The sequence below is a fragment of the Strix aluco genome, chromosome 1 (assembly GCF_031877795.1).
Source record: "Strix aluco isolate bStrAlu1 chromosome 1, bStrAlu1.hap1, whole genome shotgun sequence".
Lineage (NCBI taxonomy): Eukaryota > Metazoa > Chordata > Aves > Strigiformes > Strigidae > Strix > Strix aluco.
The window spans coordinates 51,923,824-51,948,366 of record NC_133931.1 but is presented as its reverse complement, the minus strand read 5'-3'; the positions used below and the strand labels follow the sequence as shown (position 1 = coordinate 51,948,366).

General features: G+C 44.5%; 1 long non-coding RNA gene across 2 annotated transcripts in view; it reads left to right on the top strand.

Annotated features, from left to right (window-relative positions):
• The window catches only part of LOC141933220 (uncharacterized), a 51,415-nt gene that overhangs the window by 10,015 nt on the left and 16,857 nt on the right, over positions 1-24,543 (top strand). Inside the window, exon 3 of one of the 2 annotated variants that reach the window (XR_012626039.1) lies at positions 8,746-11,101. The exons of the other annotated variant lie outside the window; for it this stretch is intronic. This is a non-coding gene — a long non-coding RNA (uncharacterized LOC141933220). Of the gene's footprint in view, positions 1-8,745; positions 11,102-24,543 lie in introns of those variants that run through there. 2 annotated transcript variants of the gene reach the window in all.

Sequence of the window (24,543 nt, the reverse complement as noted above, 5' to 3'; positions counted from 1 at the left end):
TTATTGCAATATTGTGGCTGATTAAGTACTTCAGAATGACTCTTCATGCAATTTTGGTTTTGCAAGCTCCTTAGGGACAGGTCCTTGTAGCCTGTGTTGCTCCATTTCAGAATGAATAAAGGAGGCTATGTTAAACTGCCCTTGAGGAATTACAATTATGAAAACCCCATAAAATTATTCAAAACGTCCCTCCATATGCTCTTAATGCCACCACGCTAACCTTCTTCTGTTTTTAAATGATACAAATCTTTGCTTCTGAACTGAGGACGAAGATCCAGCCCAGAACTACACATTTCATAGGAGTCATAAACTCCTCAAGACAAGTGGCTCTAATGGAAACAAAAACAACCCTGTAATGGTAGCAGGTGCAAAATGAAGCAGCACATTAAAAATAGCCTGGCTGCATTCTCCAGTGGCATGAGTTCTACATGCATATCACTCCAAAATAATCCATTTATCCTTTCTCCCCATGGTTACAAGGAGCCAGCTCCGTGCTGTGTATCCTGGGACTCTGTGGGCATGGCTGTGAGAACTGAAGCAAAAACACAGCCTGCCAGCCAGGCGCTCCCCTCTGCCTTCCTTTTAACATCAAACCTTTTCCCTGGCTTCTCCCTGCTGCAGGTGGGGGAAGGACTTCAAGAAGCTAATGCATCTCTTTCAGCCTCTGATAAGTGCTGACTTTATTTCTAAAACTATAAGGTTAAATTAATCTGCATTTTGCTAAGGATGAATTTGGCTCTGGGACTGTTGCTGTTGTAGGGCTTAGTGATCATGAGCCACTCTGGAGTTTTGAGAGCTGAGCAGCTTCCTATGAAAAAAGCATATTTCTCCTCTAATTGCCAGCATTTTGTGAGCAGAGCCCAGCTTTCACAGACTCCACCCAGCCTTTCTGCAACTTCTGTCTGCCATGCTTCTCCAGGCCCAAACCCTCACTTCATTCTAGGCTTTCTTCCTTTTCTTTCAGACTGCTTTTTGGTGTCATCTGGTGACCTCACAGGAGAATTTGTTTCAGAATTCCCCCCCATGTTTGCATTTGCCAGTCACATATTCAGGCCAGCTGACTCAAAAGTGATGATGGATGTAAATGCTGCCATGGTGCTAAAATCATGGAGCACAGTCTTGGAGCCCCTGGATACATCCTGTGGGCAGTCACCCAGACTCATCCAAGGGCGGCTTTCATTTGCCCCATTCTTTGCTCAGGGGTCCTCTCTGTCTTGGTTGACTGCAAGGGTATTCATTTTGCTAATGAGTGGAAACATCTGAATAAAAAATTTTCAGGCAAAATGAAAACTTGCAAATAGTTCATTCTCATGCTAGTTGTTAGGCAAGGGGAAGAGCTAAAAGACACCATTTTAATATTTTTAATAAAATCAGCCTTTGGAACTTGAGTTGTTGATCACTTATGTTTATCCCTTTTTCCCTGGGTCAGTTCTCATCCCAACCTGTTTATCTCAGCAGACAAAGGTGTTAGACCAAAGACAAGACCTGAAGTAGACCAACTGAATCAAAGTCTTAGTCATTTCAGTGGGGGCAGGGTTTGTCTGTAGACTTCAGCCTTCTAACAAGTCAACTTGTGTCTCTGCTGCTCCGTACAAGGTCTGCCAAGCTGTGGATTCAGAGGATGGCAATGAAGTTCATCTGCTGATGGCTGAACATTTTTTTTATCTAGATAAACGTTTCACAGAGCATTTCCCAGCAGCTTCTGAACTGCAGTTGGTGAGCCCAGAGATATGAGGCCCTTTTTGCAGTTAGTTTATATCACCCATTATAAATCAACTCTTCTAGCGTAAACCAGCTTGTCACAGCTCAGTGCTGTCGTGTACGCAGACCTGGGTGACTTGCTGTCACAAAGACTCTCCCATGAAAATGCGGATGCTTAGGGTGCTGGGGGGACCTGCCCCTGCCGCTGTCCCAGGGGTGCACGCAGCAGAGCTTGGCTCTGCAGCCCCCAGTGAGCTGCGTCTCTCTTCCAGGGACTGGCTTGTGTCCTGCCCAGCTTGAGCAAGTCACTTGTGGAGCTGCATGGGGGGACACTTTCATATGCTGTGGTTTACCCACAAGCAGCAAACATAGCTAATTTGCCTAAAATAATAACTGCCTTTCAAAGCATGGGCTTCTCAAGCTGTCTGGAAGAGCAGATATTACTCCATGACTTAACACTAGGTATTAATATTTGTTTTAAGCTAGAAGATGACTCGGTAAGGGGAGTAGTTTTTTTTTAAATGTCATACATTAATTCACAAGTTTCTAGGAGGCTAACATGCCAAGCCCCACGGGAGGGCCAGTTTGACTCTTCAGTAATTGACTCTCTTCTGTATGGGGCTGTTCTCTGATGGCTGGACTTTGGCTAGTGAGCTCAGTATTTATGGTACCCTACTGCGGTGAGGAGAAAAGGCTTTGCCTGCCCACCCGCTCAGGTCAGCTTGCCTCACCTGCAACAAGTGCACTTCAAATGCTCAGAGACTCCACAGAGTCTGAATCAAGAATATAATTCGTAGCATCAGTCTTGGCTATCAGCATTTGCAGCCTTCTGGAGGCACCAGCAAAGCAACTGGCGATACCGGCCAGCACTTGGTTAGCCAGGCTTTATTGGCAGGCAGTTAACATAACGTAGCCCTTCCCCATGGCTGAAGATTTCTGTAAGCTTGGAGGCCTTGTTCATATTCCAAATCCATGCTCTGTTTATATTTTCTTTGTCCTGAACAAAAATTGGCCCCATTGTGTGGGAGCAACACTGGAAAAGAAAAACAAGAAACATCCACTGAGAGAAAATGGATATTGTGGGAGCTGAGGAAATGCACATACTTTGCTGATTCCATTTTCTGATGATGTCAGAGTCAAAGAATATCTCTTAAAAAAAAACCCTTGGCAACTTGGAATCAAAAGCTCTGTTCATCACAGCCTCTTGTTAAAAGAAGAAATGTAAACATTCTCCCTTGCCACCACCACCCCCCTCCCCCCCGCCCAACCTCCAAGAAATTAAATCTGCTCCATTTGGATGGACCCTCAGATGGAATTGAGGGTACATCTCCAGAGAGGGAGGCGTTAATGTACCGGGGGAGGGATGGAGGGGGGGGGGGGGGGGCAGGAAAATTTGATTGTGCTATGTGAAATGCAGGGATTCAAGCTGCTGCTTTTCATGGAGGCTGAAGAAGGGCAGCCTGACACTTTACAGATTGGGTGTAATACACAGGAAATTTGTCCTTTCTGCCAGAGCAGTCTAGGGATAGGGCTACCCCTGCCCGCCCCCCCCCCGCCCCTGCCCCAGCCACTTTGCTTGGCTGGTAAAAGCTCAGGAGAAAAGGGTTAAATAAATGTTTGTGATATGATAAGGTGCTTGTTTATTCAAGGGATGACAGATTATTGGCTCCCAAGGCAGGGTTGAAAAATAGTACAAAGGAGCTGGCGTTCCCTTCACTGATGTGATTTCCTCCTAAGGTTTTGCTCTTTGGTAGGAACAATATGCGCTGGGAATTAAGAGGGATGACTTTATTTCAGACTGGAACAGACAGACTAAGAGCTGCTTTCTGGAGTCGCTGACTGTTTTTGTGGGTTGGGTTGTGGTGGGTTTTTTTTTTATTTTAGGTTTTTTTTCCTTTCTTGCTGAACTTCTTCCCCCAAACTCTTTGGAAATGGGGTTATCTCCTGTCCAGGAGGAACACCCAGCATGGCAAGCTGACGAGAACACTTCAGATTAAGGGTTTGACCCTTTTACTTTGTACATAATTTTCTATTTTATCACCACGTCTCTAAAGCTAGCTCCTGCTTCACTGCCCTTGGATAAGAGCTCAGGTCCTCACTGAGTGTTGCACATAAGTCAATAAAAGCTGGGCATTACAGCAGAGCTGGCGGCTGCCAGAGGACTACACGCACTTCTCAGACTGAATTATCCTCTCACAAAAATGCTGGTGAAACCCAGAGCAGCTCTCTCTGAGTGCAGCGGACAGACACTGAGTGGCAGGGTGCACCTGGCCAGGTACCTCTGTGACCATACCCCAGGGAGTGATGCTGCTGTGGGAGCATGGGGCCAGGGTGTGATGCCTCCATGCAGTTATCCCTGATGATCTGAGCTTTGAGCTGATCCTGGACATGGCTTGTAGGTAAATATAGAAAAAATGCCAGTTCGTACCAGTTTCAGATGCCCTAAAATTGTCTTTCACTGCCCTTTCAGTGTGGGCTCCCTCCACCATGAAATGCATTATGCTGAGGGGCTGGGGGGGACACATAGGGTCGGGGTGCCCCTCTCTATCCAGGGAGCTGCTTGGGGCCAGCGGTGATGGCAGCAAAGTCCAGACCCACTGACAATGCATCTGTGCACCACAGGGAGGTGGGGATTTGGGTGACATCAAGTGGTTCCCATCACTTATGTCACCCCAAAACCGATTTGCCAGCCAAATGCCTGTAGCACCAGGATGACACTCCATCAGTGCCATCGGCCAGGGGAGCTCTTCCCATTGAAACTTCACATTGTTAGGACAAATACACATTGTCTGGTCACAACACAGAAAAAGGCGAGGGAAGGATTTCTTGCCAGCACGAGACGTGCGTGTCAGCTCTGCGGTGGTGGAGATGTGGCTCTGCTGACATCAACACCCAGGCTGTCACCCAGAGGCACAGCCATGATGTTCAAGCTGCACCAAGCTGGTCAAATCAGTGTGCTTCATATACCGCGGGAGAGCATGCTAGTGATTGCTCATTGGGAAGATCAGGCAGCAGTTCCCATGATCCTGGAGTAAATGACAGTTAAGCCACACATTTGTTTTCAATGCTTGGATCTGGCACTGGATTCCTTTTTGAATGAAAACTATGCCAAACATCTTTTATAATTTTTTTTTCTTCAAGCAAATATGCAAGCAATCCAGCAGTAGAGTGCCAGAAACATTTGCTTTCTTTCCTAAGAAGTGGGGTAAAGAAAAAAAAAAAACACACCACACACATGCACACAACAAATTTTATTTAAAGGCTTAAAAGAGGCCAAGTGGCTTTAAACACTGGTAGGACTGGGTTGTTGAACTCTGCTCCAGTGTGTGTGTGAGCATGTGTTGTATGTAAATACATACGTTTGAGGGGTATGCATGGGAAGACTTTCACATTATCTATTCCTTTCAGGTACTGCACTGCCTTGCAAATAAATACACATACATAAAAAGAAGGGGAAAAAAAAAAAAAGAAAAAGGGTCTGAATCAAAGCTTAAGACCAGAAGTCTGACTCATTTCATGGGTAAACCCAGGAGTAAGCTATGGGAGCTAGCAGATCCACATGTATCTTCAGTGCTGCAGCGGTGTGGGTCCAAGCAGCAAAGACACTGCTCCTAAAATGCTTGGAGCCATACACATTCACAGCAAACAAAGATCAAGCAGAAGCGGGGTGCAGGCTGCACTAGAAGGTGGATTAGTGTTCAAAGGCCGAGTCAAAGGAAAGAGGAGAGATAAGGCGAACGGCGTCATACCAAAGACAGCTATTAAATGTAGTGGTAATCTGCTGAGCTACAGCCAAACAGAGCCTTTTCGCATTGTTGGACATGAATAACTCAGGGACAGATGGGGGGTGGGGGGTGGGGGATGGATGGGTGAAGGTCTGTCTGAAGGCTTGTTCCTCAGCATTTCTAGGCCCACGAAGTTCCCTTCTCTACTCCGGCTGGTCCTGCTAGACCTGTTGCTGTGGTACCTGAGCCTTCTGTCTTGCAGGAGACTTAGCTGAACACTGAAGCTAGAAGGCACGTGCCAGACCCTGGTCCCTCATGTACAGAGTCTGGGCACTACCCAGTCCAAAACTCCAGGGAAAAGGGCTCTGTAAGCCTTGTCTCCCCTACAGCTCCTCACTGCAGCCTCTGCTAATTTAACTTTCCTGTTCGTAATAGCATTTAAGTGTGAATGATTAAATAATTTGTACTGGCTTAAATCTCATTTGACCATCCCATTAAGATATTTCTTCTTAAGTAATATTCAGTTATTGATACCTTACGAGAAACATCATGCCAGGTTTCTCCTACAGTATTGACTTAATCTCTGGATCTTGTTTCTTTGTGCAGCCTTGCTAGTTTTTATGATTCCTTTATACCTGTCTGAATGGTATTTTAACATACTTTCAGCCTCTCAATGTCTCTATGCCTTCTCCTGTGCTGCCACAACATTTACTAGGACTGAGAGGCCAGGTCATCCTAAAACCACATCCTGTGCTTACTCCCACATCAATAAAAAGGAATTAGTTCATTTTAGCTATACAGGGGTTGTGCAGCTATTAACAAAACCTCTTTGAGATGCCCCTTGTTCCCCTGCACCCAATGCACCTGATGTTTTCATGGGCAGTTTACTCTTTAGTGTGCTGCCAGTCAAGTGCTTAGGAAGGAATGATGCCTACGTATCCCAGAGAATTGTGGTTGGTGGTTTAGAGCAGGTATTTCTACAGTCTTTTTGAGAGTTGTCTCTGGTGCTCTGAACCTAAGTGGAGGTAATGCTTCCCCAGCTGGGGTGCAGTCCTGTCCCAGTCAATGGAGTGAAATCAGTTCACACCAGGGGCTGAAGTGGTTTGAACTAACATTGTAAAATATCCAGCTCTGCAATGTGTCAGTAATCTCTGCCAGTAGAAATATTCCTACACATGTCCTTCAGCTGCCATTTATGTTTATCCACAAAAAAAGGGGGGGGGGGGGGAATTTTATTACATGCACATAATCCTGCCCCTACCTATGAACAAAATACCCCAACCCAAAAAGCAACAGCTCAGGATGAAAATAGTACAGGGAGAAAAATAGTGCTTCAATGGGATTGCATATTTTTAGTTCCAGCTTTTGTTTTCAGGATGCTCTTTCAATTTGTGGGTCAGGTTAAGTCAAATATTTCCATGCAGTGTTTCACAGAGGAGGAGAACAGACACCCCTCTGGCTGTGGAGCTATTTCTCTCTTGGACATGAAGTTGGTCTTCAACCAAGTCTGGGTAACATGTTAACAGAAAGTCAGGGGAAGGTCTTGTAGGATGCAATATTTCTTCTCTAAGAGACTATGTGGAACCAGAGGAGAAGGACGTTACATCCTGATGCTGCATCTTTGCACAAGGCTCATCATCCGTTGGGGGGACCATTGACCAAGGCTGAACATTAGCCTCCTCACCAGGGCTGTTGTCATCCAGCATTTGGGTGGGATCTGAAACCATTTGCACAGGTCACAGCAACTGATGGGCTGTAACCACCAACACCCAGGCCTGTTCAGGGCCACCCTGCTGTTACATGACATGGGACCAGAAATTAAGGGAGCTCTTGACCCAGTCAGTCACCACATCTCCATCCCTCATCCTCACAGGCCAATGCGTCCAGCCCCAAGCACAGTTTCACCATCACCCTGCACCAAAACTGTGCCACTGAGCATGACATGTGCCCTGTCTACCCCTGTCCACCGTGGCATGCAGAAAGTACTTTCTTTGCTGTGATTACTATGATGGCCAATAGGCCTTCCTTCTTCCCCTTACCCCCGGCCCCAAGGGATCACATGCTGAAAGCAATGATAATTTGGTTGCTGATGCAGTTCTGCAATGATAGGGATCACAACCAGCGAGATGTTGATTATTTGATTATGGCCTTTTGAAGATGAGGCAAAGGCTGCTGTTTACCTCATTCCCCTGTCACCACCAGTCATATGACTTCCTGTCATTGCCTGAGGTGATGCACAACCTCCGTTTCCCGAACAGCTCCTCCAGTCAGAGGTGTCATTTTGCCCAGCACAGGGGTAATTCCATCAGTTGCAGGGAAGCAATCGATCACATATGCGGCTTGCCTCTCGCGCAGTGGCACTAGGCTGGCCAGGAGACCCCCCAGGTCCCCTCCCTGCTGGATACGCACCATGCTGCAGGAGAACTAATAATGCTGTAGCAGCCCCAGCTTCTGGAATTTCCTGGGTTTTCTTAATCTTAACATCTCATTAGCGTTTATTTGCAGATGCATATCCTTGTTCTCTTCGCACACAGGCTGCTGTAAATCACTGCTGGCTCTGCTGCAATCAATGCAGTTGCCTCAGAAAGGAAAGGCCAGTTCCCAGGGGGCAGGGGACTGCTGCCAGCCCCTGCCAGAACCAGTGTCTTCATCACCACAGCCTGAACCTCTCAAGCTAATTGTGCCATCTCCAGAGGCCAAAGTGAAACCCAGCTCCTCAGCCAAACTTTCCTTATCATCTTCATCAAACTGAACTCACAGACCTTCAGAGACTTGCCCATTGCTAGCTGCTACCTGGGAGAAGGGCCATCATGTCACCTTTTTTTGGAGCAGTGAATCCAGGCAGCCTCTTGATAAATAGAAGAGGTTTTTGGCAAATATGCTTTGAGCAAGCAAATGCTTTATCTGAATGCATAAAGTGGTCATTAATATCATATGCACTAAGAAGGCGGGTAGCTTTATTTTTAGCTAAGTAGGAAATACTGAGGTTAGCATTGTTATTCAGAGGTTGAAGATCAAGTGCCAAAATGGTTAAAGTGTAAACAGGACTGGAGAGAGATGAAACAGGGAGCATCTGTCTTCTCCTTATTTGTTCACGGTGACCACTTACAGTCAATATTTTTGCTATAGTGATAAAGCTCCATTTTAAATAGAGATTTGTGGTTGCTGAATTGGTCTCCAGTTATTGTTAGAGTACGTTGTTCACACATAGTATAGAGTGTCAATTATCGCACCAAAAGTAGATTATCCAAATGATGGGAAAATCTCTTCAGTTGGAAAAAAATACCATTTTTATTGGATTTCATTTCCTCTTCAGCAGGAGGCCCAAATACCCCACAGTGAAGCAGTTGCCTTGAACCACAGGCAGTCCCTGTTGCCCAGCTCCACATTCAAACTTTCCAAAAGATCAGACCTTCCAAAAGATCAAACTCTTCAAAAGATCCAGAAGACCAAAGCATGAGCCTGTTGGTCAAGCTGCCTTCTCTCCCTGATGCTGCTGCTCAAGCTTTCCAGGACATTGTGAACCTGTCCCCTCAAATCCCTCTTGGAGGGTGGCCCAGGCACCTGGTAACCAGCTTGCTGCTGCCTCATTGTCCCTCCCCGCAGTGAGGTCAGAGACATCCCCAAAAGAGGCACCAGCATACAGAGATGCGTCAGCCATCACACCTTGTCCAGCATTTGCTCAGGGATGCAGATCCTCTCACTGCAGCTGAGGCCTTGCTGCTGAAAACTGAAGCACCAGAGGAGCCATTTCTCCTCCACAGAGCTCTGCCTTCCCACTCTCCTCTCCTCCAGGCTTTCCTCAATGCACCATAGTTCCACCCTGAGTCAGAAAACACTGTGACACCACTTCGTCTTTGCTGCAGGTGACTGAAACACACCCACAGGGAGGAGTGACTGTAGCGAAGTGGCTGCTCACCCTTGCTGTCCCTGCACCCTTGAGAGCAGGACGGGACAGGATGTTTCACTGCAGGGCACCACAGAGGTGTGGGACCCCAGCTCCAAACCTGCATCAGCCATGAAATACCATGCCCTGGAGAGAAAGCTCAGCCTGGGACAGTCTGGCACCCAAGCAGCCCTGCGGCTGTCCCCTCCATCCCCAAGAGCCAGGGTGTGCCATGTGGCTGACTGGTGAGGCCATTCCCAGCCACTGCACCCAGCCTGGCCAGGCAGAGGAGGATATTTGCCTCTCATGCTCCTTGGAGAACATTCCTCAGATAAAACTGGGTTCATAACTCATCAAAATATACTAAATTACAGGAAAGCTGTAAAAAAAGAAACCTATAAACTGTATGGAGATACAAGATACACTGAAAGACATAACCATAAATCAGTATACACCTCATAAGAAATCTTGCTATACTTAATGTGTACAAAATATGAAGCAAATAATTACCTATCAGTGTGTATTTCTACAGGCTGTTTTGGTTTGGGTTTTTTTCTCTCAGCCTGAGATGAAAGCTAGCATTACAGATTTATTCTAGTGGAAATGCTGATGTTTGTGTGAAGTGAACTCTTTCTTTGTTTATGTAACCCCGGGTTTTCAGCTACTTTATCAAATAACTACCTCTTCGTATTTGCTGGCTGGCAGAAAACATTAGCTTTGTTCCACAGCTCTAGTTACGGTCAGGCTGATACAACAGGCACGTGTTTAAGGGGATTTTCAAGCAGCTAAAATGGCCTGGGAGGGTTCCTACCTCTAAAGGTGGCAAATTTTGTGGTGTTGGTCTGTGGGATAAATCTCCCACAAAGGAGGAAGGGGGAAGGTGGTGATTAAAGACTCTCATTTGTACCATGCTTTCCCTCTGAAAAGACAATGCCCTTAATAATATGGTTTAATTTTTGATCAGCCCTGAAGTGGTCAGGCAGTTGGATTAGGTAATGGTTATAGGTCCCTTCCAACTGAACTATTCTATTTCATTCACCTTCTTATCCCTGCCTTGTGGTGTAGCACGACAAGACCTCCTGAAGCAGAAGAGTTTGTATACCTTTGCAGTGGCTGAGGAGGAGACTTTGCTTTTCATTGCTACCACATCACTTAGGCACTAGAAAGGAGGACCTGTGAGCACAAGTAAAAAACCTGCCCTGCTGAAAGTGATCTGAAACTCTGTCCATGATCCTGAGGTTACTCCCTATGCAGGTTGTCCTGCCATGCTGTTCAAAACCTTACTGGACTCAGCCCAGTGTGGACCCTTAATTAACAATGGGGTGAGTGCAATGGGCCAAACCAACAGAAGAGATGGTCTGAGTGCAGTGGGCATTTCTGGCTCACGCTGCCCACCTAGCTAACAAACATGTCCTTTCTATTCAGGTTACAAGGGAAAGTCTTACAGAATTACAGCCAAATTTTTCCATGCAACAAGTACAATTCCTGCAGAACTCTACAGCCTGTTTTAAATAAGGGATTAGCAAACACTACCAGGGCAATCTTTTTATCAACATTTATGTAAAACCACCTATCATGTATATGTCTAATTACTACTTTTCTTACTGCCCAACTTGTTAAAAAGTACTTCTTTCTGTTTGTAGTTAACATAATTTTCTCATTTTCTTTTTTCCCTTTAAAACAAGAGTTGCCTTTTTAGCGGGTTGCCTACTAAAGAAAATATTAAATACTTTTTTCCACACCTTGCCAAAAGTTGTCCAAAATGAAACAGTGGCAGGGTCATGTACATCCAGATATGTCATGCCTGTAAGAGTAGTGGGGAGAGAAGCCTGTCTGTAAGTGGGGGGTATGATTCATTTGGATAACAATAGAGTCCACTGCCCTTTTCTACCAAATGTTTTTAGTTTGCCTCAAATAAGTCATTGTCTAACTTGTATAAATCTTTCCATTGCTTCTTGAATTATTGTTGGATATTTGGGAAAAATATTTTGGGGGTTTTATAAGGGAAAAAAAAAGCTGATTGCGATCACTTCCAAATAACACTTAACTCCTTGACACAAGGTCAGCAGGAGGGTTCGTGCATATGTGTGTGTGGTGTGTGTGTGTTTTCTTTCTAATCTGTGAGCTGTTCCCTGAGAGACACATTGAGAACTGGGGCTTGTCTGCTGACATGTTTTACACAGCTGATCCATTAGGATCCTGCTCTTCCTAGCCTCCCTGGCACCGCTTTGATCAGCGACATGTTTAAAAAAAAAAAAAGAAAAAAAAAAAGGGTAAAAGGCACTTCTCTGATCAGGAATCCCTCCCCTTCACTAAATCATCCTGGGCACTTTAAAGCCATAGGAACCACTGAGGGACCCCTCAGCTCTGTGAGGCTTCACGGCAGCTCTAAGCTAAAACATCTAGACGTGAGACAGCAACATCTTTTGCCCAGTGGCCTCTTCTGCCCGGCTCTGCGATTAACCTCTTCCCTGCCCGGCGGAGAGCCCCTGTCAGCCCCTGCTGCCATGTCTGCTTTCCTGATGGGATGCACCCAGAGAGGCTTGGTGCCCATCACACACCCTGGGCACGAAGGGCAAATGCCAGCACAGCTTCACCTTCCTGCCTGCTTGCAAAAACTTGCCTTGCTTGGAAAATTTGTCTCCTGAAGGATGCTGACTGTCTTTCCATTGAGGAGGGGTGTTTTAATTTATTTTTGCTGAGCGTTTTTCCAAAGGTTGGTGAGAAAAGCGTATGGCATGTCTCTGCAGGAGAGCACGGAGAGGGAAAAAGGAGAAAAGGGATTTCTTGGACAGGAATGGGTGCAGATGTGTGTGCTTAGGTGCCATGGGCAGGTATGTATGACAACGCAATTTTAGAAACAAGCTCGCAGTATATCTCAGACAGCCTAACAGCTGACATGAGACACCAGGGGCACAGAGATTTTGGATAAGCTGAGGATAGTACAAAGAGGGTGAGTGATGCTCTATCCATGTGGGAGCATCCTCTGACGATGCACAGGATAGACACAGCCAGGCTATGGCCACGTCTATACTGTAAGCCCTTACAGCATATACACACACAGCCAGACGAGGCCTCACCAAGGGGTAAATGAACCCCTGTGGGTTAATCCCAGCGGCCAACAGTAGGACTTTCCAGGTCCTGCTGAGGATGGCTGCTTGCCTCCTGTCACACTGGGAGGCAGCCAGATGCAGTAGTGGTCAGGGACTACTGACAGATGTCACCACTTTATTTGCTGCCAAACCCTACATGATAGAGTCCATTTCTGCAGCTGTTTGACACCACTTTGGACTACTAAAAACCCAACATCTTTGGTGCTTGTTGAAGGCACACATAGAAACAGAGGCAGGAATACAGCATAAGAGGAGGACCAAGAGGAAGGGAGGGACAGTTGTGCAGAGGTGCAGGGGTCTGTGGCAGTGAGCGGGAAGGTTAGGGCAGCTGGCTGTGCTGTCGTTGGTGTGACAATCCAGATCAGCTTCCCCATCCCTCCTTTTTTAATGTCCCTGAGCCTGGTGGGGTCTTCACCTTGGTCACTTGCTGGGCAACTATCCAGTAATAACACTGAAGAGCCCATCTCCTGGCAGGGAGGAAGGAACAACTAACAAAATGGTCATGGCTGCCTTCCAAGCCAAAAAGGAAAGTCTTCATTGTGCTTGTTTCTTGCCACATTGACACCTCACTGGGACAGAGAGCCAATGAACCCAGGCTAATATGATGATTTGAACACTGCATAAGTACTCTGTGGTGTTCATTAGCAGCAGGTATAGTGCCATGGTGGTACTAGGGCATGGTGGTACTGATTGCTTCCCCGTGTTCAGGTCTTCAAAGTCACTGCAGTTTGCAGTAGATGGAGTACATACCAGACATTGCAGAGATCCGGATGAGTTATCCACTGCTCAAGGAAATCCCCTAAACCACAGTTCTAGCAGCTTCCCTTCTCCTCACCCATCTCACCCCCCACATTAATTCCTTGCCTTTTTTGAGCATTTTTCACTGACATAAGTGATGAGAGGGACTTTTTGCCCTGAATGTCCAACATGCCCTTTTTATTTGGTTTACAGAAGAAATAGGAATAATGTGATGGAAGATCTGCTCATGACAGCCTTCCTAAGACTGATATTTTGACAGTGCAGAAGTTGAGGAATCACTGAAATGCGCTTTCTTTTTTCTGTACCCCCAGTGCTGACTCACACATAGCTCTGTGTTTGCCACCAACTTGGTCTAGCAGCTTATCTTTAAGGCAGATTTGAGACCATATACAAGTCCACCTTTGGCATGAGACATGTGCAAGAGTTTGAAGGTGCTGTCATGTACCTTGCTTCAGGGAGGCTTTTCCATGTCAAATAGTGGTCGTAAGATACCCCCAATTGTTCACATTTCACCTCAAAGTCCCTGCAGCTTGGAGAGCACCCCTTAATCTGGGTCCCCACCACCCCATTGTTTATCCTACAGGCCCTCTCTGACGTGGGACCCATGTGCTTTGTTTGGCAGGCCAGGCTTAGTGGAGAATTAAAAAAAAAAAGCACAAATACCTGGACTCTCAGTTCACTTATGCTTTGGTTCAGACCATGGCTGGAGGAGGATCTCTTCAGCTCCAGGTTTTCCTCACAGTATAAATCCCTGTGACTGGATCCCATAAAACAGTCTCATAAGCTCCATAAGAATTTGTCGGGATGCCAGGCCCGGCATGCCTAGCCCTCACAAAACAGTGTAGCTGAAAGCAGCAGAGTGAAAAGAAGCCAAACACCTTAGTAAAAGCAAGGATTAAGAAAAAAAAAAAAGCCACATTAAAAAAACATCCATTTTTTTCAGGCCATTTGCAGATAAATGACCTCCGTTCTTCTAATTAAAGAAAATGTGCAATTAGTTTAATCAGATCTGTGGGAAGAAAAGCAGTCACTGAGTCTCAAAAGGCAGGTTCTGAGAAACTGCAGCCAACTTTTCCTGGGGCCGACTAGAGACACTACATCAGAAACAGCATAAGCCCTGCCAAAGCCTTCTTCCTGTGAAAAATGATGTTTCAATTTAGGCTCCTGTATATTGTTTTCGTTAATCTCCCTCTCACTTGCTTACTCACTTGATCTCTCTTGCTCTTTGACACTGTAAATAGAGGCATGAAGAAGTATTGCCTTGTATTGATATGGGCATCGCATCCTAATTTCTCAATGAAATGAAGTTGAGTTTATCAGCTCAGTTCCCCATCAGTCTCCATGTCCTTTGTACCTTATGATCTGAAGATGGGCTATGTCATGATACCACACAACAGCCAAAAGCATTTGGGGACTAGAAAATAGGACTTTCCTTCAGGAAAGGAAAATAGGACTTGTGCAACAGGAAAAGGTCTCAAAACCCTTAGACATTGTGGGGGTAAAGATCCTGAGAGGCTATTGGAAATCCTGGGGAGGAAGCTGAGCTCAGAGATCAGCCCCTCCTCTCTATAGACAAAGTGGGAAATCATACAAACTACAGGACCAGTTCCCTTAACCGTTTACTGGGTGTGTTTGCCAGTAACCTCCTCTCGCTTATTCCACAGGCATTCAAAGAATAGAAAACAGAGAAGGAAGAAACACACACTAAATTAAAAAAAATAGCTGTTTTAAAGTATTACCTATTCAAATAATTTTAAAGTCCAATCTTCTTCCTAAAAGCAGGGAAAATCCTGTTTAGTCAGGCAGAGTAAAGAGCCAGCCCTACTACAATCTTGCAAACCCACAAAACTGGGCTGCAGCTGGGCAAATGGGGACACAACCAATTACCAGAACAAATAACCTTTATTCTGTCCATTCCTTACCATGCATTTCCTAGGGCATTTTCAAGCATGTTGTGAGCCTTCTTGCAGCCAAGCAGGGGTCTGGCTTTTCTCTGGATGTTGCTCCTGAGAAGCGTGAGAGGGATGCAAAGTCCCCCCTCGTTTACCCATGGAGGGTAGTGTTGGGATCAGGGTTTGCTGGCTCTGCTGCACTCAGTGCAAGAGATGAAGACCATGTCATGAGTAAGTGACTATGGCTCCTGTTTGATGCTCTTCTTCTACCAGGACAGTTGTTCCTCAGTGTCTGGCCAGTAACTACCACTTATTCGGCAAGCACCTGCTCCTGTTCATGCCCACCTGCAATTCAGCCTGTTGCTAACATGCCTGGTAAGACTTGGGCTGACATTTCATATGGGAGCTTTCCCTGTCACCACAGGTTACTACATCCTGGTTTGTCCATTTCAGACGTCCCTCTTCTGTCCCATGGGAATGACGTCGACTCTGGTGAGTGACTGGGTTTTATGGAGAGCACAGCTCTACCTCTACACTTGTACCTGCACGTGCAGATATGAACTGGAGATGTTTTGCTAATTCATCTGGCTGATGAAGTCTCCATGACCTTCATGTGCTGGCTAAACTCTGGTTGCTCATATGTAGGCAGTAAATACCTCCAAAACCAGGCTTTTTCTTCTGTTTCTGGGGACATCTTTTTTTCTAAACCCTTCTGTCCCCAAGGTTTTCAGTCTTTCTTATTGACATTTTCTAGAAAACACTTTGATTTTGAAATGTCCATGTGATCTTTTTCTCTTTGCTTGTTTCAATTTTTTTTTGTTTTAAACAAGTAGATGCTTGGTTTCTCAGCTTTGGCCTGGGGTTTGTTTGTTTATTTGTTTACCATTTTCCACCTAGAGAAAATTTAGATATGCAGTTCCAAAAAGTAGAGGTTTCCCTGCTGTTGCCTGTGCTTTCTTGTTGACTGCTAAATTTTTTCCACCGCTGGATAAGAGGAAAAAGTCAGAACTAAAAATAAAGATGGGGCCCTAAAATATCTCCAAACCAACAATAGGAAATAGATGTGTTTATTTTTTGGTTGGTTTCCAAAAATCCAAAGGAGGTAATACTTTATGTTAAAGATATTTATTAGCTTGGGTAATGAACATGTTCAGATAAAGAGCCCATTGCCCAAAGTGTGAGGCAACAAATAAGATAAACCTTGCCTATTTTACATCAGGTAATGCATATTTTGGTGCAAAACCAAAATCTCTTGACCAGTCAGGGAGGAATAATGTGCAAGTTGGTGTCACACAGCTCTGCGTGTGTCTGTTTGACTGGGATGGGAAAAGCATTGCCATCCCCCAGGATGGATTCAGCTTTGCCATCACCCCTGGACTCATTTGGGGGAGTTATGGGGTACAAACCAGGGGCTGCAGCCAACCCTCGCTACCTATTTCTAGCAGCCACCAGTCTAGCACTTGAGAGAGCAGAGTTTGTCTGTGCGTCCGTAGGTCCCAGCAGACCCCTGGGGATTTGTCTGGTACAGCAGGGGCTGGTGGGCTCCCTGCCAGCAGCTCCAAAATGTCAAGAGCTGGAGGCTGGCCTGAGTCTCTGAAAAACCCCATCAGTAACATTTCTGACAAGATAAATAGCTTTTTAAATGCGGAGATGACCTTGGTAATCAGAAATAAATCAGCAGAATAATCAAAATTGATGGGTAAGTCAAATCTAGAAAATTTATGTACTGGAGCCCTATAGAATAGCTTGGAAATCCCCATAAGTCGGGTCCTGGCTGAAATTTTGGTCCCTTTGCTGTAGTAATTTAAACTCTTCTATTTACTTTGGCACTCCTCTGTTCAGTGACTTGGCCTGATTGAAATGCTTTGATATGTCCAGCAAGAATAAAAAATATAGAAGCTGAAGGGTAGTATCTTGGTTTAGGACAACTGTGAACATGAAATTTTATCCTGGGCTTTGCAAGAGGGACTCTCTAGAACATATGGGGGGGGAAAGCAATTAATACTGCATTAAAAAAAAAATCAGTCCTTCCTTTTCACTTTGCTTTTCAATGTCCTGTAATTTGGGCCAAACCAAACAGTGCTTACGCCACTACTGATGTTACAAGTTCATGTACCACTGCTGATGTTACGTACATTAACACAGCAGTCACTGGAAAGGAAAAGCAAGTGTAATTTGTCCAGAACATGGACAAAAGGAGAGTACAGAATGAAGCTGGTCCTCCCATTACTTTATTTTATTCCCTGCTGTTAATTGCTTTCTTGATAAACTCTTGCTTTTGTCCTTTTGACATGTAGGCTACCATCACACTCCACAGCTACCAGAGCCGAAATTGCTCCAAGACCCATTATCCCTTAAACAATCTTAAATCTGCAGGCGCTGCTTTGACACTCTTCTAAAACCTATTTACTGGCTTCAGTGTAGATATTCCTGCTTCATATCAGTGCAAGGAAAATAGAGTCAGGCCAACTCTCTGATCTACTCAAGCCTGACATGTGGCTTACACTGCTTTTATATCGATCAAGAATTTGGCCTTCAGATCTCCACGCTCTCAGTTTGACCCAGTGTTTTAAAAAAAACCCACTTCCAAATCTGTGCCTCTCTTTTCTGCCTTTCCTTCATCCTTTCCAGACCCTACTGCATACACTTCATGTCTGCAAACTCAACCAAAAGTCCTGGACCTCTTACAGGCCATTTACTGCTTTCTATTATACTTCATACTTGAGTTTACACATATCTGTCTTGTTAAAAGCATTTTGGAGAGAAGCATCACTTTTTTGTAGTGCTGGTAAAGTTTTTTCCACTGAAACTGCTCTGAAGTAAAGTTGGGTTTTAGCTAACAAGAAAAGATATTCTTCATAAAGCGTGTCAGGGAACAGTTTCTATTTTCCATTGGCAAAACACAAATGCCTGAGAACTGCATATTGAGATTTCAGTCTCTGCAGTTGTCAATTCAGTGCCCAATGTTCCTGTTTTCTTCCAGGGTTTGTTCAAACGCTTGAGTGATATATACTATACATACATGCTATAACCCAGAGATCTTCTCTCAAAAGCACTGTCTGTCCCTTTACTACCCCAAGATAGAGCAAGGAGTTTGACATGGCATGAGATGTCAAATCCTTCAGAAGTTCTCTGATGGAGTTTCCATCTCAGTCTGCTTGTTCAGGAAAATATATTTAAGCATTTAATAATCAACATGGAACAGGGTAGTTATTTTCTGACCAGTTTACCTGCAAATTTTTAAAGCCCTTAAATATATGAAGGTTACAGTAACTTGGGCATCTAACTAACAAACAACACCACTGCTACTAACCAGCTGATAAAGAAGATAAACAACCAGGCAAAGAGGTGAAGTACTGGGAGAAGAATATCAAAAGAATTGCAAATTATATTTTTGGTATGTGTATTGAAGCCTGAAGATCTTTGAAGGCCAAATCTGAGGAGTTGTGTGGGTGATGGATAAGATGCATCAAAGGAAAGTAACTGAATCCATTGACAAGTGTAGAAGATGAAAGATTAATGGTTAAGAAAGAAGCTGGGAAACAGCTCAGGAAGACACTAAGAGAGGTATAGAGGCACATCAGTGAAAAAAATGTGGCTTTGCGTCCACACCATAAATTGCTTTGATTCCCTGGTTTCCTAATGTGGAAGACCCCATGCAACAAGTGGTGCTAGTGGGGAAGGACACAGCTAGACCATGTGAGCACACCGCATCCAGGTCTGAGCCATCTAACTGTCCATCTCTGAGCATGGGGAAAGACCCTTTGGATGCAACTTTGGGGAGGACACATCAGGCACAACCTCAGCAGAAGATCTAGCTCAGGGATCATGGAGCAGGAAAAAGGCCATGCCATTTCTGCAGCTACTGAAGGAGATACAGGCTTTTGGGGAGTATTATGGGAAAGCCAGATGTACTAGACTTCAGTGGCCCACTGTGGAGAACCTGCTTATTATTAGTGAAGGGGGCTTCTCACACTGAGACCAGATCTGGGTTCAGCCACTGGACATGCAAGGATTTGGAACCGTCTCAATCTGCTGACTCCAGAAGCAACTGCTGCCTCCAAGCAACTAATGAAAGAACTCTCTTCTTAGGATTTACTCATTTGTGGTCTAACCTTTTAAAATCATTGATTAAGTGTAACATTTTATGTTCTTACTAGTTTCTCTCTTATTACCCTTCACCATAATGTGAACTACATTCTGATGTCATGTGATATTTTTCTGCACTGAAAAAATATGAGGACATTTTTAGGTTGCCTTTTTTATCTTCCAGATACTTATCACTGTTTTAGGAAAAAAAAATGTAACTTGATGGCTCAGGACTTCAAGCAACCCCCTTCCCCACAGCAATACCCACAACTATAAATGCAGCTTATTTGGAAATAGAGTATACAGCAATGCACACATACTAAGCAGTTCAAATTCTGGTCATGCTCAGACAGCAGTTACTGCCATAATTTTCTGGCTTTGCATTAACTCATTGAGCAGGAGCCTTGGCTTGGTCACAGCATTTTTTCTTGTCTGAAAGATGACCTGGTTAATAGAGGACAAACACTGGAGCTCCTCTGTTCTTTCCTCTTCCCTCTCACACATGCACATACACATATGAACATGCCTATATGTGTGTGATGTATAGACATATAGGTATAACACAAACACATATATATAGAACACTCATATATACATATATTACACGTGTATATATAGAGAGGCACACAAATTAATCCTCATACTCTTTTCTGGTGCCAATGCGTGTGAAGACTTGAAGGGACAGTCTGCTTCTCTGCTGTAGTCTTATGTGCTTTCATTTCCAATAATCCAGCTGATGCCCCTAGATCATATGAAGGCAAAATAGATACACCAGCTGCTTCTGGACAGACAAAATAGTCTTTTGTGGCTATAATGTAATGTTTTCCTGGGAACATATGTTGTGCCATAGAAATAGGTGGCATTCCAGGCTCTTGAAGGAACATACTTCTTCTTGGAGCCCAGGTGAAATATTATCTATCAAAAACCTAAAAATGCCCATCAGCAACAGCAAGGAAATTAGGCACATGAAAATGAAGACAATCAGACACCTGACTCTTACCCAGGTGACAACTGATTATTGCTTCTTTTAGGAGTTATGCACAGACAGTGACACTGTCAGTTCACACATGATAAAACAACTCCAGCCCTAAGTGGCTTTCCAAACTACAGTAGGTCTTCAGGGTTTGTTTGCAGGTATGTTGGGTTGGGAGGATATTAGGCCAGCCCTGGTGCAAGAGGCTGCACTTGCAGCAAATCTCCTGTCCCCATGTGGGAAATGCCAGGGGACCCCCAGAGCGGGGTGATGTACCAGCCATACCCGCTACCACACTACGATATCACTGGCCAGGCTATTAGGGCCAGCCCATGACAGCAACACTGTGTGTATGGTGGTGCTTCCCTGGGACACTCCAGCAGCCTCTTCATTGTCACGCTGCAGCAGTTAAATGAAAAATGCAAATTATTTAAGCACTGTTCTAGGTGTGCCATGTAGGAGTGCCTCATACCCAAAATTTGGGCTGAAAATAAAGTAACCTGGGGACAGGATTTTCCGAGACTTGAGTTACAAAGTTCAGGAATAGTCTAAAACTGTTCATGCCATCACTGAAAATCACAGAGGTCAGAGATTGCTCATTACTTCATGTAGTAGTTTACACTGCTGCAAACAGGGGAAAACAAATGTAAAACACTTGACAGTGTTGTAAAATGACTGCACAAGCTGTGAGGCAACGGAGGGGTAGTATCTGTTGGTGCTGCTGAAGGTGGAGCTGGTGTCACATTTGTAAGACCAGTTTGAGGATACAGAGACATGATTTTAAAGACAAAAAATCTGAGGGGCTCTGACTGTCCCAGCTTTCTAGGGGTAGCAAGAAGGCTTCCCAGTTCTTGCACACTGCTGCTCTGGGAGTCCGTCTTCAGTAGGATCATTATCCTAAAAGGAAGAAAGCAAATCCATCCAGAAAACTGGAGTGTCCCTGCATGAGAAGGCGAGGAAAGCTTGGAACACTAAAATCTTGTTTGCTAATGACAGTTCTGAGAATTTTAAAAAAATGAAGTGGGAAAAAAAAAAACCCCTCCATGAAACATTGATTAGATGCCAGTTCACATAGCTCTCCTTGGCTACTATGTATTATTATTCTTTTAAAGACTAATAGATTCTATTCTTGACAAGCACAAAGCCAGGAGGTGGGATCTTATCCAGTATTTTCATTTTTTAGCCCACAAGAGGCAATGATTATATCAGAATATCATTTGTCTGCCCAAATCACATTCACTGTGTGAACCTCTGCAGAGGACTTCCATTCTGGGGAAAAATTGTTCTGTCAGACAGAGTGCAGAAGAAACACTCCTCTCATCCTGGTTAAGCCCGCTCAGTTAGGAGAGCATCTCTTTTCCTAGGCTAGATTTCCAGTGCCAAATTTCTAATTTTCATTTAGTTTTTACCTGAAAACCCCTACACACAGAGCAGATTCAATCTGGGATATGTGAAAAAGCTGAGTGCTTGAACAGCTGAGTCACATGTATGAAGCGGTGAGAATGGTACGGTGAACTTCAAGAAAAGACTGATGGAGCAGAAATGTGTTTGAGCACATCTAGTTTCCCCTCACCACATGGGAAACATGGCTTTCACTGAATGGCTTTTTGAGCAACCAAAAGTCAACTCATGCAAAGAGTTTTGAAACTCTTAATATGGAGGTGTTTTAAGAAATATGTGGGAGATCTGCTGGGCAGATTGGGTTGAAAGCTTCCATCCTAGTCATCCTATAAAGCCCTAGGGACTTTCAGCTCAGTAAAAGTAGCCCACAGAGATCTTCAAGTTCTCAACTTGTCTTCTGGATGACATTAAAGCAGAGGCAGTCCCAGAAGGCAGGCACTATCCTTAGCCTCCTGCTTATCTGCCTGTGCACATTTTCTCCAGCACTTAGCGTTACCATATCCTGACTCATAAGACGGGCTTTGCTTTTTTATGAAGCTACCAAAGGGTCCTGGTGCTAGCAAGTGTGTGAGTGTCCTGATAAGGGTATGACAGCGTGTGGGAAGCCAGAGGCTGGTAATGCCACTGGTATGTTGAGTGGGGAATTAGTTGTGTGCGTGGAATGACCTCTTCTTCCAAAACCTCTCCAAGACAGAGGCCAAAGAGAAAAAGCAGCACCGACAGTTCAGGGTTCAGTCCACCAAAACTTTCCATCCTCATGAATGGAGCCATTCACTGGATTCTGCTTCCCGTTTTGCTTCTGTATCCTTTTCATCTCAAAATAGAGAGCTTCCTCTCAGGGGAATAACTTCTGCCGTAGAGCAGCCCCGGTGATGTCAGTGGAGTTACACCAAGGCTGAGGTTGATCCCCATGTCTCATTGCCAGCAGGTTTTCTGGAGTTAGACTTTGGTAGCACAGCTCTGAGAGACATTCGCACTATTTTGGTCTCAGCCTCTTTCCTCTGAGAACACCGTCCTGCAGAAAGGATTAAAAAATAAGGGAAAGAACCCATGAAAATGTTGCAGTTGTTTCTGTGCAGAAGAGTTTAAAATGGAACCACATTTTATGGAATTTTTCACACACATCCCCCTCTCCCTTAAATTTCAATGTTCCCTTTTCTTCTCTTCTCCCTGTTTTTGACATATTGCCACTGAGTGAAATGAAAGGAGAAATAGCCAGAGGCTTGCTCTGACATTTTCTTCCCCACCCCATCCATCTGTCCACCCAGACTCTTCTCAGTTTTAAATTTTCATTTTTTCTTAATAGTATGGAATGGCAAAAAGGAAATGTAGGCTGTGTGTACTCATTTGCTGTAACCCACCCATTCTGCTGTTGCTTGCCACCTTTCTTATCATTCCTTCAGCATTTCTTTGGGCCATCTAAAGCTAAAAAAAAAATCCCTTGCCTGCAGATTCACTCCAGATTGACAAGGAGGGAAAAATCTGGCCCGAATATCTGAGATCAAGAGCTTTATGGCCTAGTCCTGCCTAATTTTAAGGGATTTTATATAGCAGAATTGGAAAGAACCAGGAGACACTTACAGCACATGTTCTGAAATACCAAAAATAACAAAGCAAAGGCTTAATGAGTTCCAATGTGTATGTCTGCTGTGAGTAATGATGCTTAATCCTACTACAAAATAATTCCTTTATATGTTCTTCTGTTTTTTAAAAAATGCATCATTGCTGCACTGGGGTCATAAAAATTACGAATATGTTTTCCCATGGCATGAAGCCATAGCATACTGTAAGGCATTGTGCTGGGCCATTATACACTGGCTGTAATCAGAAACAAATGTATTAAGTGAGATGATGTGATGTTACATGAGAAAAGTGAAAATAGACCGTGGAAGTGTGATAGACAGTGACTTGGAACACAGCATCAGCTCTGAACAGCCCCTCTCTCTTCAGAAATCAGAGGCTATGCCAGAAGAAGTTGTGCTTCTAGATCCTGGTCTAGAAAATAGAGTCAAACTTATTGGAAGAGGGAGGAAATAAAACTTGTCTAAGAGCTGGTGTAGGCAAAAAGATACTGAATTTCCTATTCAGAAAGAAAAATACTGCTATGCTGGTGAGGATGATTCTCTGTGAGGTGCATTGGCACAGGCTTGGTAGCAGTCTCAGAAATGCAACAGAGCCCATCCCTCCACTTCTCCAACTTACAAGCTTGTTGCAGGGGTCCAAAAGTTGGCCATGACAAGGTGAGAGCTATCATTGGAGAAAGGGCTCTTGTTTCTTTGGAGTTCATGTTTCCGAGACTTTGCACCAGTACTGCTATTATCAGTTTAAAAATTAAACTTGACTCGGATTAGGAGAAATGGAGCAACTCATTTGTCTATTTGCCAATGTTTATTTCCTAAAAAAAAAAAGCTGTTTGTGGCAGCTGCTTTCATTTCCAGGAGTATACCATGACTCTTCAACATCAAAGCTGGATTTTAATTTATTGACTTCACTTTGCAATTCACAGAGCAAAAGGTCAAGTAAAATGAGACTCCTTTAGAAAAATTATAATCGCTATTAAGAAGCATATGGACTGTTTGAATGTTCTGACACTTTATTTCCAAGCCCCTTAGAAAGGCCTTTAGAAACTCTTAAAGCTCAGCCACTTGTACCCTTTGAGAGATGTGCAGACTGGGCCGTAACTGCAATGTGCAGATGAGAGCAGTCTTCACCCCAGCAGCAAAGCAAGTTACACTCCTGTTTCCCAGGTGTTACAACAGTGGGCCCTATAATGAGAGCAGTGCCCAGAACAACCTACCTCCTCTCCGCTGACATTTACCTCTGATGGCTGTCCATGAGCTGGGACCCACAACACACAAGGTTTTTCATCTGATTCGGGTGAAAGCTGTATCAGCCATAGATCTCCTGCAAGCCACCATAAGCATGGTCTTACGCTCTGCTCTGACCATCAAAACTTAATCATAAAGGCAGTATCTCACAAATTATCTAGAAAGCAGATTGCTTA